This window comes from Epinephelus fuscoguttatus, linkage group LG10 (assembly GCF_011397635.1).
Source record: "Epinephelus fuscoguttatus linkage group LG10, E.fuscoguttatus.final_Chr_v1".
In the NCBI taxonomy this organism is placed as follows: Eukaryota; Metazoa; Chordata; class Actinopteri; order Perciformes; family Serranidae; genus Epinephelus; species Epinephelus fuscoguttatus.
Window position 1 is genome coordinate 8,413,072 of NC_064761.1, and position 18,755 is coordinate 8,431,826.

Here is an 18,755-nt window from a genome sequence, read left to right on the forward strand (position 1 = left end):
TTTGCTGTCTTTTAGTTGTTTTCTTACCATTCTTGAGTAGCCATTGGTCTCTATACATTTCCATAAGGTATAAATTTCATTAGAAGCACTTTGAGGAACTCCTGAACCCAGCCGTCACATCCACCACGGAGGAGGCAGAGCCTGAAGACTCAAGGCCATCTCTAGCCCATATCACTGGCAGAGTTTACCGAGGTAGTCAAAAAGCTCCTTTGCGGCAAGGCGCTGGGTTTTGTAATCATCAGTGATCAAGTCTATAGGCTTCTTGAACCACCCTGTACATTAGCGTATAAACTAAGTATTGTTTTCTTAAATATTAAAAAACTCTGCCAGTGATAATTTAGAATATAATTAGAATATTTATTTAGAATGTTATAAAACTCTACTTGTTTCATTAATGTGTGTCATTGTGTCATTTTTTCTTCACTGACCTGCACATCTTCTGTCTTGTTATACCATACTGACACTTACTACTAAAAATGTATTTTTTAAAAGAGTTGATTTGCAATGGAAACACAAAATGATCTTACTGCACTGGCAGATTGTCATTTCATTTGCTTTTTCTAAGCGAATAAGACATTTAGGGCTCAGTCAAACAAAAAAACTAGGTAAAATTTAGGCTAAAATTCACTTGAGGCCTTCTTGAAATATTCCATTCACAAGAATGAAACGGACCCAATGACCTTTGACCTGTCATCGTTGAGTCCAAGTGGACATTTGTGCCAAATCTGAAGAAATTTCCTCAAGGCATTCTGAGGATTGCTCACAAGAATAAGATGGATGTACAGACGTACAGACGTATAGATAGACGGACAACCCAAAAATATAATGCCTGCAGCCATGGCTATCTCTGGCAAAGAGGCAAAAAAGTGTACTATTGTCATTGCCATGTCTGGCTTTAGAGAGTAAACAAACCTATTATCAGTGCTTTGCCACTTGACTGACTTCAGTTTGTCAAAGTGGTGATATTTTAGGCATCAATATGGTTCAAACGCAGTTCGTTGAACGCCATCTAAAAATGCCTGCCCAAAATCTTTTTCATTCTTCCCTCAAATGACTTCACTTCAATCACTTCAATCACTTGCAACATCATGAGTTCCTTTGAAGAGAGACTGTCTGACACTGGCTACGGTTACATGATAGCTTCTCATTCGGAATGAAATAAATCTGAATGAAATCATTCGGAATTAAAGTCTTCCCAGGTAGTTTACATGGGAAATATTCATTCCGAATGAGGGTTTACATGGGAGACCAGTTCAATCGCCTTTATTCAGGTCTGCGCAAGGTTTGGGGCAGGGAAGGTTTCTGATTGGATAGGGGGCGGGGCGGATGTTACGTGTTTACGTTTACCGGAAGAAAACACTGTAGTCCTCGCTCTGGATAACAAGATGCTTGACGCCGCCGTTATTAGTGCCTTTTTTGGGCGTGTTTTGTTTATATTCTTAAAGCAGCAGTACGACAACAACCTTGTTCTGCTAATGCTTCATCTGTTGAGCAGGAAAAGGGAGGCAGAAGACCGTGCTGTGGCGAATGGAAACTGGTGAGTGCATGAGTCCGACTGCTCTAGCTCAGCCCGTTGCTATTTAGCTCGTTGCTATGCAGCCTGTTGCTTTGCGCGCTATATACGTCATCGCACCAGAAGGGCAAGGAAACGAGCATGCGCAGAAAGACTGGAATGAACTTAAAGAGGAATGAGGGTTTACATGCACACAAAATTCTTTCATTCGGAATGACAAACGGAATAAACCACCCCCTTTAATCGGATTTAATTTTCAATCGGAATGACCATTTTTCAATCGGAATGACCATTTACATGACCACTTTTAATCGGAATGGCCGTTCATTCCGATTTAAAGTGGAATTAAACTGTCCATGTAAACGTACTGACTGTTCGCCATTATCCCCAATTGTCACGTCTCGTCCACAATTTCGAGTGTGGCAATTCAGAACAGTTATAAGCACTACTCCCTTTGGATGTGGTTGACCAACATTTACAAAAGTACGATCGCATTACATATGAGCTGGCTGCATTTCTTAAGGAAACATAAGAAAGAAAAATTCCCCAGCCAAGATCTTGTTAACTTTTACAGAGGAGCAATAGAAAGCATCCTGACAGAATTCATTTTAAATACAGCTCAAGACAGGAGGGCTCTGCAGTGGGTTATTAAAACTGCCTAGAATATTATTGGTACCCATCTATTGAGTATCAGTGATATTGGTGAGGTGTCTGTGCAGAGCCGAAAGGATTCTAAAAGACATCAACCACCCCAACAACAGCCTCTTCACCCTGCTGCTGTTGGGCAAGCAATGCAGAAGTACCCACTGTCATACGATCGGACTACAGTAGTTATGTTTTGTTTTTTTTCTTGTGTAGCATAAACAGACTACAACCAGCATTCTATTGTCAAACCCTGTGTTGTAGAATGACAATAAATGAACCTTAAACCACTGCTTTTCAAAGACACCCCGACTTTTAACATTGGACTTTCAGTCGTGGGCTTGTGGAAAATGGTATTCCTTAAGGCTCCTAAAAATGTTTGCTTTCAAAATGTTTACCATTTCTATAGAGTGTGACCACATCAAATAATCTTGAGCAAGGTATGATATTTCATAATCTCTATAAAGAGATAACTGCATATGGTTAAAGAATCTGTAGGGAATGGTACAAAATTTTGGTATCATAAGTGTTCTGGATTCCGTTTGTTGTGTGTGTAGTATTGATCAATCACATCTGAGCAGGCATTGGTTGCCTGCAGGTAAAAAGTACATGTGGAGAACAACAGCAGCAGAGTACACTGGCCAAAATGTGGTCTTGGGACCCATCAGCTAATGTCTGACAATGATTTTGCTTTATATTAGTTTCTTTTTTAATTTATCTGCATACATATGCAGATATCTGTTTATAGAGATTAGCCTAAATGATTTCTGAATGTGTCTCAAGATGCTGTAAACAATAAGAAGTGCACGAAAGAGGAAGTCTTGGCCTAGATATCTGCTGGCTACACCAGATCTCCTGAAATATTGGCTGCTGCCCCCAGATGTTATGTCATAGTCAGACCTATAGCCAGCGGGTTTAGAGACTGTATACTTCATCGATTTCTATTAATATAAACTATTACCAACATCAAAGGTTTTCTTATTTGTCTTATAGAACTCGGAAGTTTCACTTTAACGTCAGCCCCCTATACATGTTAGGCAGTTAAAACTTGAAAACATGCTGGTATGGTCCTTTAGATATGACAAATGCCACAAACAACAGCCCAGGCATTCTCTCACCAAAAAACCCTCAAGAGCATGCAGGCATGCAGCACACTCATGTAACCAATGAGAGGAATGCATGCACACTCATCTAAGCACACAGACATGCACACACACAAAAATGAACATACACACACACACACTCCAAAATGAAAGCAGGCATGCATCACACATACAGTGACTGAGTGGAATGACGCGTGAGGTAAGAGCAGCAGTGTCCTGTGGTCCTGCTGCGGAACATAATAAAACACACTTTGATTACATTCTTCTGTGACTGGTTGTATCCCACTTTCCATTCTCCTTGCTGCCAACGAGTGTTTTATGTACACTCGCTCTGTTTTCATGATGCAGGGCAGCGATCTGGAGCCAGTGGGGGTGACTCACCCATGATACATCCTTTTGATGTCCTGAGCTCAAGACCTCCCAACATTTTATGTCCCACCTGCCACTTAGGTTAGAAGTGGGGGTGGTGGAGCACAGAGTAGAGAGGAGGAGATGGGGGTATTAAAATAAAGACATTTAAAGAAGGCTGAAGATTTAGGAGGGGGTGTGGAATAACAGCATGCGTGGCTAACATGTGTTTAATGATCTGTGTATTATTGCATGTATATACTCAGTCAAAGATGGGTTAACCCTTTGATGGCTGCAGCGCAGGTACGTGCTGTGCCTGATGTAAGAGTGCAAAGAAGTTGCATCATCTCATCAGAGCTTAGAACCATGTCCCCAACTGTCCTTGAACTGGGAGAGCAGGAGCCACAAACTGGGGGATGCATGGAGAGCCCTTCCCTTTGTATCTACTGGTACTGTAGATACAACTCTGGCAACTTTGTGTTTTCTAGAAATGGTGTTCTAATATGTTTTAAATGTACTCTATGTTTTTTTCCCTCCTTCTCTGTTTCATATGTGGTTCAATATTTTTTTCTTTTTCTTCTGCTTTGTTCCTTTCTCTAATCTTTTTTCTTATTCTTTTTTTTTAATGTGTGGTTCTGTTTGTTTTGGTTTGTGGAACATAGTCATGCTGCCATTTTAACCACGGCAATCTCAGAAAAAGAAAGAAAGAAAGAAAGAAATCTCAAGAGACAACCCTTGTTAAATTCATGGTTACATAAATTAAGGCGACTGTGTTTTATAAATTTGAAGACTACTTTTTCTACCCTTGTAGGCAGCCATTCGTTTCCAGTCATTACTTTCAATTCTTTCAAAGTTTTTTCTTTCTCCCTTATTTCATTTTCTTATTTCATGCCTGTATTGGTTTTTGCAATATAATTGTGCTGGGCACGGCACTCTAAAAGGAAATTTACATCTCAAGAGATCATCCAGTTCAAGTGAATGGTTAAATAAATTACTTATATCATTCACAAATTCAAATACAACTTGCCGATCATTCGAGGCAGCCATACATTTTTATTTCATTCTTTAATTGTTCTTTCTTTCTTTTTGTTGATTTATGAACTTGAATTTCCCTTTTCCCACTATTCAGGTTGCTAATGACTGGATGACTTGGATCTTTCTAGACCTTTCCTCTTTTTTTCTTTCTCTTCTTTATTTTTTCTCTATATTGTTTCATGTCAAAAGATCTAAATCTAACAGGTGAAAACCGAGCCTGGTAAAAATGTATGCTCAAATAAATAAGTGCCACTGTATTCTAAACTTTTCCCCCCATTTTAATCCATCAGCCATCAATTAGTTTTAAAACATTTTGTCCATTTTCTTTTTCTTTATTTAGTGTCTGTATTGGTGAATTTAACATCACTGCAGCTGGCAGGACTCCCTCAAGAAAAAATATCTAGTAAATCTCATGCAACCATGTAAATAAAGATCAAATATATCAAATAAACAAATAAATGCAACATGTAATATTTAGCTACATAATCTAAGATGCATGGTGACAGTTCATCTCCGGTGTTGCATTTTGGGGGACACAAGTGAGGAGTAAAATAAGCCTGGCTGTTTTCTGTTCGATTAAGCTACCAGATCATTTGACCATTATGAATTTCTTTTTAACCCTTTGACTGCACAGCTCAGGAGGCAGGGCTTCAGCACAGCTGCAGAACAGACCATTGGTTGTGGTTAGCTGATTGATAGACTGCACAGCTGAGCGGTGATTCGCTGCTGAAACCTCCTGATCTGTCTCCACCAGTCTTTGCTGGTCAGGTGACTGTGACACGCTGCAAAATCAATGTTATCAATCTACCCTCACAATCAACAGGAACACTGCTAATGGAGAGATGAAATGTATCAATGCAATAAATATTTCCTCTGTCTCTCCTTTAGGAAAAAGCTGTTTATGTTTCCTCTTACCTCTTGGCCTCATAAACACTGAATCATTATTGGACATAAATGATCATTACTAAGCACTGCTGAGGCACAAACTGCAGGGTTTCTGATGACTCTAATTTCAATCTGGCTCTCAGACGTCATCAGATGACGCTCTTTCTCCTGTCTATTGTCTTTTGTCAGCAGAATTAAGCCTAACAAAGCTAAAGTACCTTGTAAGTAATGTTGTTTTGACACAACTTGACGGGAAATGAATCTGCACCTGTTTAGGCTTGAGTATTTGAATTTGTGTCTATGTGCGTAATTGGTGGCATTAAACATCCTTTGTCACATCCTGATTCTGCAGAATTTGTGGTTACTTGAAAAATGTAGACAATGTTTTATCACATTTAGACATCTGTGTTCGTCAGACCTCATGTATTGTTTATACCCCTCTGCACTGACTCACACACACACACACACACACACACACACACACACACACACACACAGAGCACTGGTGTATCTGAAGTTAACCTGTCACCTCAGTTCTCCAATAACATGATAATAATATAAGACTATGCATAGGTCTGAAAAGAAAAGTACAAATACTTGAAATGACCAGAGTCAATACACAATCACCATAGTTACATGCATAAAATAGAGGAAAATAGACTTTAGGTGTAAAGATAAAAATTCAGGTCATGGCTATGCAGGTACAGCACAAGTGAAATGCATGCTGTTATATGGCCTGAGTCACATGTGTGTAAGACAGACAACTGAAAAAAACATGTCTGGCAACCCTTTAGGTCAGCATGATGCATTGTTAAAGTGCCTCTCCTGGAATCTATTACGCCCAAAAACCTATTGCTGTTCAGTAAAATGACCCGTTTAAAAGTATTTTCCATGAAAAAAATCTTTTCTTGCTGTAAAAAGGCTTGATGTAACGCTACACCTTTGCCTCATTTAGTATGTGTGGATATGCAAATTAGTCATTGTCTCTATCTTCATCGATCCCTCAGTCGCTCAACTGCAAATTCAAGCACATCTGCTCACCTTTGACTCATTCCTTTCTACAACGTTAGAAGCGCAACACTAATAGATAACATGAACCATCAGCTTGACTATGTTATCAAACAGCTAATGCTAATGTTAGATACCCCTTGTTCCTGATCACCAGTTCATGATATGTAATGTACCCTGTAAAAAACACCATATGGGGATGTTAACAGGGTTAAAACTTGATTTTCGTTGAAGGGTTTCTTTGGGAGGTGTGTGTGTCTTCTCCTTTGCCGGCTTCTGTGACCTACAATTGTCCATAACATATCTGTTAAAATCTAAGATGTTTACTTGTGTCTACAGAGAACCATAATTCCACTCCAGGTCAGTATGTGAAATATTAACAGATTTTTTTAACATTGAGAAAAACTGAAATTTTCATACAAAGGAATACTTACCCACAAAATGACCGTTTGTAAATCAAATACTCATGCCGTTACACCTCAAGATTATGAAGAAAACATTTTTCCTCCCTTGCATACATGTTGACTCGTTGATTGATTGGGGGTCACGTTTAACAACAGCAAAGCTATATCAAAACATCCATTTACAAACGGCAAGACTAATTGATTTATAAATGGTCTTCATGTGGGTGAAGTATTCCTTTAATATAATAAAGGTTAGATCCCTGCACAGGCTGGGCACAACTTGAAGATGAAGTGTTGACAAAAGCAGACCAAAATTTGATCAAATATCTCATCTCATCCTTTAGAAGATGCATTTGAAGACACTGCACAGACCACAATCAATGACTGCACCAGCTGCCTGCACGTTCTGTGCCGATGTGTCTTTGCAATCCAAAATGTTGACGAAGAACATGTTTGATAAAAAAATTGCAACTGATACTTAAGATTTTTTACTTTGTGTTTTTTTTTGTTTGTTTGTTTGTTTTGTTTTGTTTTTGGTTTTTTTGTATTTGCAGCCCACAGTCTATTTGCTTGCGGAAAACGAAATGAAGCGTCAAAGGAACAAAATAGAAACCACACAAAATGAGTGAATAAGCAAGTGGTGAGGGCCAGCTACAGCCAAAGTCGTCAGAGATGCCGCAAAAACGTCAAGTGATGGTCGACAGCCACAGACGCTGAACGGCAGCCCATCGGCATGGTGTACCAGGCCTTGAACACATCAAGTCAAGTCACTTTGGTTTTGAATGGGGAGCTTAAGTGTTGTGTGAAAATCTTAAGTTAATTCTTGGTTGATTTACCCTATTGCTCAATACTCGGTCACGCTTCCTGCCTCTCCAGTGAGTACACCACCAAACACACACACACACACAGAGACATTCTCTGCTTGCACGCGTTATGTTGACGTTGCAGCTCGGCCTTTTGGTGTGAACGGCTCGGCTCCAGAGCACCATGTACTTTTGCGGCACTGAGCGGCACTTTCAACTTAATGAGGCCATGTACTGCCTGATTCATTTACTCCAAAATACATGTTGTGGGTACGAGAGCAGTGTGTCATTAGAAATCACTTGACAGGGACACCCAAAACAGAAATGTCTCCTTACTCTTTCTTCTCATCCACACAGGGGGAAACAGAGACAGACAAAGGCATAGAGAGACAGGAAGAAGGAGAGGAGAGGAGAAGAAGGCGGAGGAGTAAGAGGGGGTGAGGGGTGTCAAAAAAAGTGTGAACTCCTGCTCCTTTGTGACCTGTTAAAATCACTCAGTGAGCATTCAGGGTCAGTGAGGACGAAGGAGGGAGGGGAATCCGTTCTTTCTCCACTCGGCAGGGAACAGCTCATGCTTGACTAACTCTTTGGATCCCCACCGAGCCAATCTATATGCTCTTTCTTCTCCCCTTGTATCTGATTCTGAAAGTGTGTCAAAGCCAATCATTATGTTTGTTTCAGATATCATTGACCTCTGTGTGTGCGCGCGCATATCCGTGCATGTGTTTGGAAGCTCCAGGCGTTTTTCTCATGCACCGACTGTTCAGCATCATACCAAAACCGCACTGCAGAGTCCCTCTGGGAAGCGAAGCGTTTCTGTCCAATGTGTTTTGCGCTGCATGCAGCTCCAGAGGTCTAATTATGCTCGGTTTGAAAGCACAGACACCCCTATGTCAAAGGCAGACTCTATAAATCACACACAGTCATTAGTGGGAAAATATGCTTTTTTTCTATTCTTTCGAGGGCTTGGCAATACAACATAAAGCCATGACAAATAAAAGCAATAAACTATTTATTGTCTCGGGGGTAGAAATGGTTACATCTCTCCACACAGACAGGAATGGCATTTACGCAAACGAATTGGCTGTAAACGCTTTTTATTTGAAACCCAGGATATAATTAGAAACTTGTGGCTTTCCAAGAAAGGATATGTGTGTGTGTGTGTGTGTGTGTGTGTGTGTGTAAGAGTACATGACAGTATGTTTTTTCTCTCTCTCTCTCTCTCTCTCTCTCTCTCTCACTCACTCAGTTTCTCTTCTTCATTATGTCAAGTAGCTTCCAAATATTTTGTGTCAGAAATAAAGTTCACATGAGGAATTTCACAGGTGGTCGTGGAAAAAATACATTAGACTATATGGTCAGGAAATATGAATCTGACATGAACCAGTTGTTCAACACGAAAAGAAGCACTCGGGTTTTCTAACTGCAAAGTATAGTTATCCACTGTATGTGTAACCTCAGCTGCAGGTGCATTTGCAATCATGAAATTTCATGCTGAAATTTTTAACACAAAAGACAATTTTTTTTACAAACATACTGGATGTGAAATCAGAGCAAATGCGCATTTCACATATTGTGGAAGATGACAGCTGACACAGGCCATTTGACCTGCCTGTCTATTCTTTATTAAAACAACACGATATGAAGACATTCTCAAGTTGCTCTTCATCTGTTGCTTTTCTGACTGCTCAAGGTGTGTTTGCTGTCCCCAGTGGTCAACACATTTAACCCATTTTGAACTGAAACCTGTAAACACAGGTGTTCCGATGTGGCAAACCCTGGGGCTGAAAGACAAAGCCAACATGGAAGGTCTAAAAACAACAGTTCTTTAAATGGCCACTTGAAGCTGGTTCCAAAAGCCAGTCAATCCCCATTAATCCCTGCATTAGTATGCCCAACCTTATATTGGAAATAAGTGTGTTTACAGCCTGGTATAAAAACTGTTTTGGTCTATACAGCTAATTTCCCCTTTCAGGACAACTACACAAGGGGTAAATTTTCATAGAACTCATTTACATTTTAAAGTTACGCATAGTTAAGGGCTTTGAGCGACAGGTTGTCTGTCGACCCCTCGCTCCTCCACAGCACCAGCCTCTTATCCAAATATGGTCAACCAGCTGGAATGCCAAACTAGAGGCTCCAAAACAGGAGTCCACAAACCAATGGGTGACGTCCATTGTTTTTTTTCAGTCCAAGTTGTGTATGGTGTCCCGGGCAGCCCTCAATGCTTCAAATGAAGTGCTTGACAAATCGTCCAACAGAGTAAGAAATTCCTTTTCAAAGATGCTGGAATTGAGTGTGGGGCTGTTTTCTGCAATATTTGTCCTCTAACCCTTATATTTATCACACAACTACCCCTACCACTTTTTGCATCTTCAACCGAGGGAAGTCCTTCAAAGAGAGACTCTCAAAGGGTCCACCATTATCCCCAGTTGTACAACTTAACAAAAAACGCAAAAGATACAAGTTTATAAGAGTTTGATTTGTGTGTATACTGTGTGCATTGTATGATTTAGTTTATTCAAAGCATACGGATGCCTTGAGGATTGTCTTAACTTTTCAATGGAATGAATATCACACTGCAATGTGAGCACAGTGCAACCAACTTTTTGAATTTTTCTTGACTATAAACTGTGGAATATAGCATACTTTTTTTGACAATGCAAATTTTGACAACCTTGGTTTATAGTCAGACTGAACCACTATCCCAAAGCATCTCTATATGACAACCTCAGAATGAGACTTAACAACTATTGTTTCTTTCTCCAAAATTAACAGGACTTTAAATCTTGAATGTTTTCTTTAGTCATTGTTACACTCTGGAAGTTTCTGCTTTGTTTTGACAGTGCTACTAATCTGCTCAGGTTTGTTGTCTATTAAACGTATGTGCATCAGTTTGTTCAGTGACATGTCTGCACTGACATCTCAATCAGAAATGTGTTCTACAGGGTTTGCAAAAACACCAGCCAACGGACTTCCTTCCTTGTCAGCAGCTCTGGAGCCTTGTAATGCAGAGCAGGTGGCATGGAAACACAGCCTATAGGAGGAGGCAGCTCTTCAGAGAGATGTCCGCCCAGATGGTGATATTGCTTTCACTCCAGGCATCTCTATTATTGCTCCCCCCACTCCCCACAAATCAGATGATATGATGCACGCACTGAGCCCTTCCTCCCGTCTCCCCCTGTCATCCCTCTGCCGCCGGACTCCCACACAGCCTTCCCGGCACTGTGAGAGAACCGGGATGTGACCACGCATGAGTTACACAAGATTAATCTGCTGTTTGATGGGAAACGTGTTGTTCTCACCGTCTTGCAGGGAGGGACAGATTTAAAAGCTGGAGCGAGATCACATTTTTATTCTTCTCTCTTTTTCCACTGTTGAAAGAGGAGCAGTGTGTATTTACTTTACCAACCTACTTTACTGCCACTCCCCCCACCACCTCACCACCACCGCCTCACTCTGCTTCTCTCAGCGATAAGCAGGGGGAGCCATTAATTTCTCCCCCCACATATCCTCGTTCTCTCTCTTTACTTAAACAATCTGCAGAGCTCAACATGCCCTTTACAGAATCACTCATTTGAGGAGCACAGTTACATGTGTGTAAGTATGCACATACAGTGAGCACACACATACATTGGGTAATTTCTAAGAATAATTTACTATAAGCCTATTTTCTAGAGTTAAACACTCACCAAAAGGTCTCTGAAAAGTTTCCACTTCTCCTTTGTCTATTTGTATGTTCATTATATCCCAAATGCTCAGATTGTTGTCTAAATACAGCAACATACAGAGCTCCAAAATTATCACTGACTTGGTAAGCTTTTTAGTGTGATTTAAAGCAGTATGTTCCAAACATTTATACATGAACAATATACTGTATTTGTCATATTTCAACAAAACACACCTAAGTTGGTAGATATATATCAACAGAGATAAAATACTAACATTGCTGATGACAAAGCCAAAACTATGTGTTTAGCCATTTTTTTGACATATTTTAGCAGAAAAATGTGTGCATATATAAAAATGTGTGCATACTATATATATATATATATATATATATATATATATATATACAGATATACGCACATATAGAGACAGTGAAGAACTAGATTATGCTGCTAGTGGTTTTAAATCTTTTTTTGTTTTGTTTTGGACCTTCCCCTTTTTTTTTTTTTACATGACTCTCACACTGAGGCTTCTAACTTCTCAAATCCACAAGGGTTGAGTATTGGATGCCCAAAACTACAGTAGCACTGAGACAAGTAGTCAGCTGAAGAATTTATTGATCAAAAGAAAACCAGTATTGATATTCACCAGCTATTGTCTGATGACAATAAAGGCTCTGTGGGCAACGTTCAGTTAGCGACTTGAGACAGGTCCAGACAACATTTCTACTAATCGCTATTAAGACATATCTGCACGATGCAGATAAAAAAAGCTAATAAGTGTTGTCAGATGATAGCCAGTGGGTTACAAGATTTTTTTTAGGCCAATGCATTCTGCCTCTTTTGCTCTCCTCAAGGACTATTTACCTGCCAGCAACCAAAGCCTACTAAAACTTGATTGGTCAGTACTACTTGGACTACAAATGTAAACATAACACTTTTGATGTCAAAATTTTGTCCTGTTGCCTACATTTTCTGCACACATATGCAGATATCTGTCTGTAAGGATCAACAGAAAACTAATTGACTAACCAATTTTGCTTATCTTATCAAGCAGAAATGCAAAAGATTTGCCGCTTGATCTTCTCAAATAAGTTTCTGCTGCTTTAGTCCATTTTGTACCATGTTACAGAGAATAATATGCTTTGAGTTGTGTGCTGTTGGGTAAAACAAGCAATTTAAGCTCTTGTAGCATGTTATGGTTATTCACCGTTGACATTTATAGATTAACCAATATGGAAAATATTCGCTGCAGCCCTGTTCATAACGTACATACTGCTTTAACAGCAGGAGCTGATAAATTGGGGGCCTGAAAGGTAGCTCCATACACCATCTTACATGTCGAACATCATGGCCACACCTAAATTTTCCTATACAGCCTGTCAGCCCCTCCACATGTACAACACAGAAGCCATCCATTAGGCCACAGCTAGGTGCTGCTTGGAGCAGCTCTTAGCTGCCTGAGTGCAGCAGCTAAGGCGTGTTGTGGCTAAAGGGCTCCACATCACGACCTAATCAGTCACCCACAATCCAAACAGCACGTCAGGCGCACAGGTTTAGCAGGCAGCAGGGTTCAGCCAGAGCCACTCTGCAGCTGGTGTGCAGGACATGCTGCCTTTTAGCCCATTCTGGCACACACCTGCTCAGTGTCAGGTCAGGCTCCAACATGTGTCAAAATATACAGGGGTTACATTCATACATAATGGGCTGTACTCTGGCCTTTTTGGCAGCGCTCTCTGCAGCTCTAACACCTGTCCCTTTATCAGGGAGAAAGTTTTTTTTTTGGCTTTCATCTTTTGATTTCAAATCCATAAGCTCCCTTTGCTTTTCATCATCTCCCTGTAATAACATTTTTACATTACATTTATTTAGCTGACGCTTCTACACAAAGGACTTATAATAACAGCAGTCATCCACATGGATACAACATTAAACTGCAAGAATCATGCAAGTTTTAAATAAAAATATATATATATTTTTTTTTAATTTTGTATTTATTAGATTAATACTTAACAGCAATGTTTTTTGCTCTCAGTTCTCAAATCAAGACACGTTTCAGGGTAAAAAGTCTCAAGTTACTCTTACAGCAGTCAAGTTCATGTGTTCAGGTCCAAATCTTTGTGACTTACACTTACATTACTTTACTTTTTTCCTGGGCCATTTGGAAACATTATCACTTAAAGTTGTTACTGTGAGCATGAGGGCACACCATTCCATATTTACACATCCAATTAACATGGACCAACATTAGCATTTATTTGAGGTCTTGTTTCTGTCCACCTACTCACTCAGCTTTTATCCCTGTTTTGGTCTCTGCCAACGCTTAAGGAAATATCAGGTTCTTTAGCTGCTAAGTGCTACACTATGTTCACTAGCTAATTGTTAACTTTGTCTGTTTGCCTTTTGGTGCTTGACGGAGAGCAGAAAGAGCCTGTTTACACCTGGTAGTACCATGCGTGTTGGGCAATTCAATCACAAGTGGACAACTTAACATGTGTTTACACCTAGCATCAGAATGTGTCTCCTTGGGGTGTCGGTGGCTTAGTGGTAGAGCAGGTGCCCCATATACAAGGCCGTTGCCGCAGCGGCCCAGGTTCGAGTCCAGCCTATGGCCCTTTGCTGCATGTCATCCCCTCTCTCTCTCTCTCCCCCCTTCACACTTGGCTGTCCTATCCATTAAAGGCAAAATGCCCCAAAACATATCTTTAAAAAAAAAGAATGTGTCTCCTTATGTATTTCAAGTGACCACCTGTGCTCAGATCTCACTTCCCTGCTCTACATGCAAATAAACACATACATCAGCTCCATTTGCAAAGACCAAATTCGTTTTTGACTGACAGGAAGTTTGTCATGCCATATGTACTTATAACCTTTTTTAAAATGGGTAAAATCTTATCCCATTGCAGAGCTGCGCACAGCACACTAACTCACAGCCCCTCCTTTCCCCGCTCTCTCTCTCTTTATCATGAGACAAGCGCATCCTGGGGTCCCTGTGGTCACACTCCTGGGAGTTTGGACTAACTGTTAGCATCCCACAGCTAACATTACTTATTGGTTATTAACAGTTTTGACAACCAAGTCAAGCTGTCTCATGATTTAGTTGGGACCATTTAACGGTTGCTCCGGTTTAACAGAGTTTTCTTATCCAGTGGAGAGTCAGATATGCAAAGTCATCAGCTAAGTATACGGTTCTTTGGTATGGACCAGGACACATTAACATTCACACTGCTGAAAGAATGTGGCCACATTTTTTCAGTAGTGACTTCTCCAAATGATGTCTGAGCAGTCGGATTCCGAGACACATTGAGGACTTACTGGGTGCATTCACACCTGTGCTTAGAACTGTCCACTTGAGATTTGATCACCCAAGGTGCTTATTAATACAAAGTGTACACAGGGCCAAAGTGTGTCTGTGTGTGTGTGTGTGTGTGTGTGTGTGTGTGTGTGTGTGTGTGTGTGTGTGTGTGTGGGCCCTTTTTAGATGGTCTAAAACGCGAAGCGCCAGGCGTGCGGCACATGGGCGTGTCCCAGTCACTTGCTAGTTAGACAGCGTGTTTTTAGATTGTCCGCCATGGCGAAGAGTCTAAAAGGGTTGGACTTACTCTGTGAATTAGTCATGGGTGTGTTTTGGGCGTATCATTCAATAAGCCAATCAGAGTGTCACCTCTCATCCCCTTTATGCGCGATTGGAGCGCATGGCGGAGAGCTAGTTAGATAGCACACCAACTGGAAAGAGTGAGCGTTTTACAGCTGAGGAGACGGATCTCCTCGTGCGGGAGGTGAAGGCCCGTCAGAACCAGATCTACGGGGCCAGCAGACAGGCACCCAAGCTCCCAGAGGATTTCACAATTTCATTTGTCATTATTACAAATTATGATGACCATTATTATAGCGATTAGATCATTCTGATTAATTACTGACCATTAAGACATGTTTCTGATAAATATTTTAATGTGCACAATAATAACCTTTCACATTGTAATCATATTTTTATTTGTTATCTTTTGCATATGTGTGGCTGCTCCGTGTGTGTCTGAGCAGAGTGCACGTGCGTTGTGCACCCGCCTAGATACACATATTACTTACTTGTTTAACAGTGAAATACTGCGCTGTTGACTTTAGACCAGGTTTTTGTTGGTCACTGGCGCATTTGCTTTATACGTCATCTAACTGGCTACGCACCATGACTGCGCCTGGCCACTCCTCATTTTTAGACCAACACACTCAGAGAAGCGCAAGTTCATTTGCTAGTTAGACGAAGAGGGCGCAGGGCGTGAAAATGACAACTGCGCCTGCATCTAAATAGCAATGACACTTGTGACATGGATTATGCGCCCTTCGCCATCCGCTTTAGACCATCTAAATAGGGCCCATAGTGTGTGTGTGTGTGTGTGTGTGTGTGTGTGTGTGTGTGTTTGTCTGTATATATACTGGAGCAGCTTTAAGTCTGACTCAAGTCCAATTCTCTGTCTATCTGTGAAATGTAATGCCAATACAGGATCTATTGACTTAGAGTAAATGTCCAGCTCTCCGGAGGTGACATCAGGTGCAGGCCCTCATCACTCCAAGATTAGACACCTCTCTGTGTGTCTCTCCCCCACTGTGTCATGCTTTTCTTCTGTCTGCTCTTCTTCCTTCAGTCTTTTCTTAATCTCAATCCCACTACATTCCCTCGAAAGTCATCTCTATACAATCTATTCTAGTCAAATAGCCACCATGACCCGGCCCCAAGCACAGAAAATGGATGGATGGATCTATTCTAGTCTGTTTAAAGTTGTATGGACTACACTACTGGCCTTTTCCTACTGCCTACCTGTGGTTACAGTTAGACTTTGTGAGAGTTAGGTTTAAGATCTCAATCCTCTTAGTGAGGACTTTGTCTTTGCAGCAAAACTCTCTCTGATCCTGTCCACGCTGCAGGGCCGCGTGGCTTTTAGAAAGCGTGGAAGAGTATCAGAAGCGGCTGTGCCTAGTGAGCAGCGGCCCTGAAGACTTCTGAGTGGCGCTAGCTGGGTATGTGTGTCAGGACAGGAAGGGAAACTGATCCTCTTAGCAGCCTGGAATTGGCCCACTCTCAGGAAAGTGTCACTTGAGTTGGTCAACCTGAGAGTGCCAGGCGAGATTGTCTAGCCTTGTATCTCCTTCCCGTAGCAGCCTCCTCCTCAGCCCTGCCAGCCGTGCGAGGAGTGCTGACCTAAAGACAGTCTGGGACTGCGGGCACATGACTGTGATCTTTTGTCAGTATGCTGCTAAGTATGCCGTACCTGGCCTCCAGGCATGAGTTCAGTCCAAGGTGCCACACTGCCTGTTTGACCAATTAGAGTGAGCCTCTGCTGGGCAGGGCTCAGGCCTCCTGCTGACAGCTGCCAGACATATCTTACTGCAGCCCAAACAAACGGCACAGGCTTCACCACAAACACATCATAACACATGCACGAACCCAAACCTCTTTGCTTCTCTTTGCTCCCACATGCAGCTGTCTTGATTAAAAACCTACAGCTAACTACAGTTAACTTTTTTTTTCCTCTCTCTTCACCTATTTAGCTCAACACATTCCTCCCTCTGTCTTCCTCTCCTTGCCTCCAGATGTTTCTCTAACCATGTCATGCAGACAGTGACAGAGAGTGGTCAGGCCATGTTCATTCCATCAATTTATTGAAAACAGATATAACAGGAAGAGTTCATTCCTGTAGAGCAGCCCCCCATTATAGCAATCAATAAAGAACGGGTGGTTTTAAAAGCGTGTGTGGCATTTAATAGATTTCAATAAAAGCTGCACCATTATCTCTGGAAAAATGATGACAGCATGCACTGTATAAGTCTTTAATATTATAAAGAGAACATTTATCATTTCTGGATCATTTAGTCAAACATCAGTCCTGTGCTTTCCAAGAAAGTACATACCCATGTCAGTATGACCGTCACTGAGGAAAATATGGAAACTTTCAGGTTTAGCCAAGTTGGAAAACACATAAAAATTAAACAAGACTGTATTGACACAGTTGTTTACCTGTTTCATATCCACAGAAAACCTAAAGTGAAATTCTAACTATTTCAGACACAGTTACAACAACAACAACAACTATAGGCCTTGAACTTTCTGGAAAATGATTCAACTGTCAGTCCTAACCTCAAAACAGCCAAATTAATGGGGTCTGAGGATGGTGGTTAACAAGGCAGATGTCTACCACCCAAGTTGGCATCCTACATATGGTTGCATCCCATCTTCTTTGCTCTACTCAAGCAGAAAAAAACAGTCTAAAGCATTAGGTGGTAATGCTAGATGTCAATTCTGACAATGATGGAAGTAGCAGATTTCCACCATCCATCAAGTTATCCCTATATTTTTGTACTGCACGTTTACCAGATTCTACTACGGCATACAGTCTTGTTGTTTAAAGGCCCTAAAACATCCCAGATGCAATTATCAGCCTTCAGAAATGAACCCCGCTTCATTAGCCGGTCTTCATGTTCCCCCATGACGGACGAGGCCTGTCCTCGCTGTCAGCACTCCGGCTGAGTTAAAGAGCACCAAATGATTTTTCTCAACACGAAGCTGACAGTACACATTATTTATGCTTTTTTCCCTCATAAGCCACAGTCAACATCATTCAACAAAATTACATTTTAATCATTCTCCTGATAGGAAAAGCAACCCAACTGTGTACAATAAAAGCAGTGAGACACAAAGCAGACTATCTTAAAACATTTGGGCTGCGTTATGAGGATGTTTACTAAGTTGAAATGGATTCTGTTGATAAGAAAAGCCTTCATTTGGCTGCTGAAAGGAATGTTTAATTAATTACAAATCTGTCAGCCCCTTGGAATGTGCTGAATCCTGTACGGAAATATCTTTAAAAGAAAACATATGATGAAGCAGTCAACAATTTTGTTGTTCAATTGTGAGCATCCATCAAAGCTTATGGAGCCGCTTCCTGCTTCAACTCCGACTGCTATTACCGTAGTTGTGTATACAGTGTTCCTGTACACTATATTTGACCTTTTGGGTATACACTTTTTTAAATTAGCCGTAGAGTTTAATTTGTAATACAATTGTTTAATCAAACTTCCTTTAAGTGAGATCACCATGTAAGTGGATATTTTGATGTAGTTTTGCTGTTGTTTAACATGGTGCTCCTCTCAATCAGTAAATCAATATGTTCACAATTTTCTGTGAAGGTATGCAAGAAGAACTAATTTTTCTTCACAAGTTCAGGGCCATTTGACATGACTAACTGAATAAGAAATAGTCACTTTGTGGTTGAAGTATTCCTTTAAAGGTTTACTATGCCAGATTTTCCCCATACTATGTATAGACTCTGTAGCTTGTATAAAAAATAATGGAC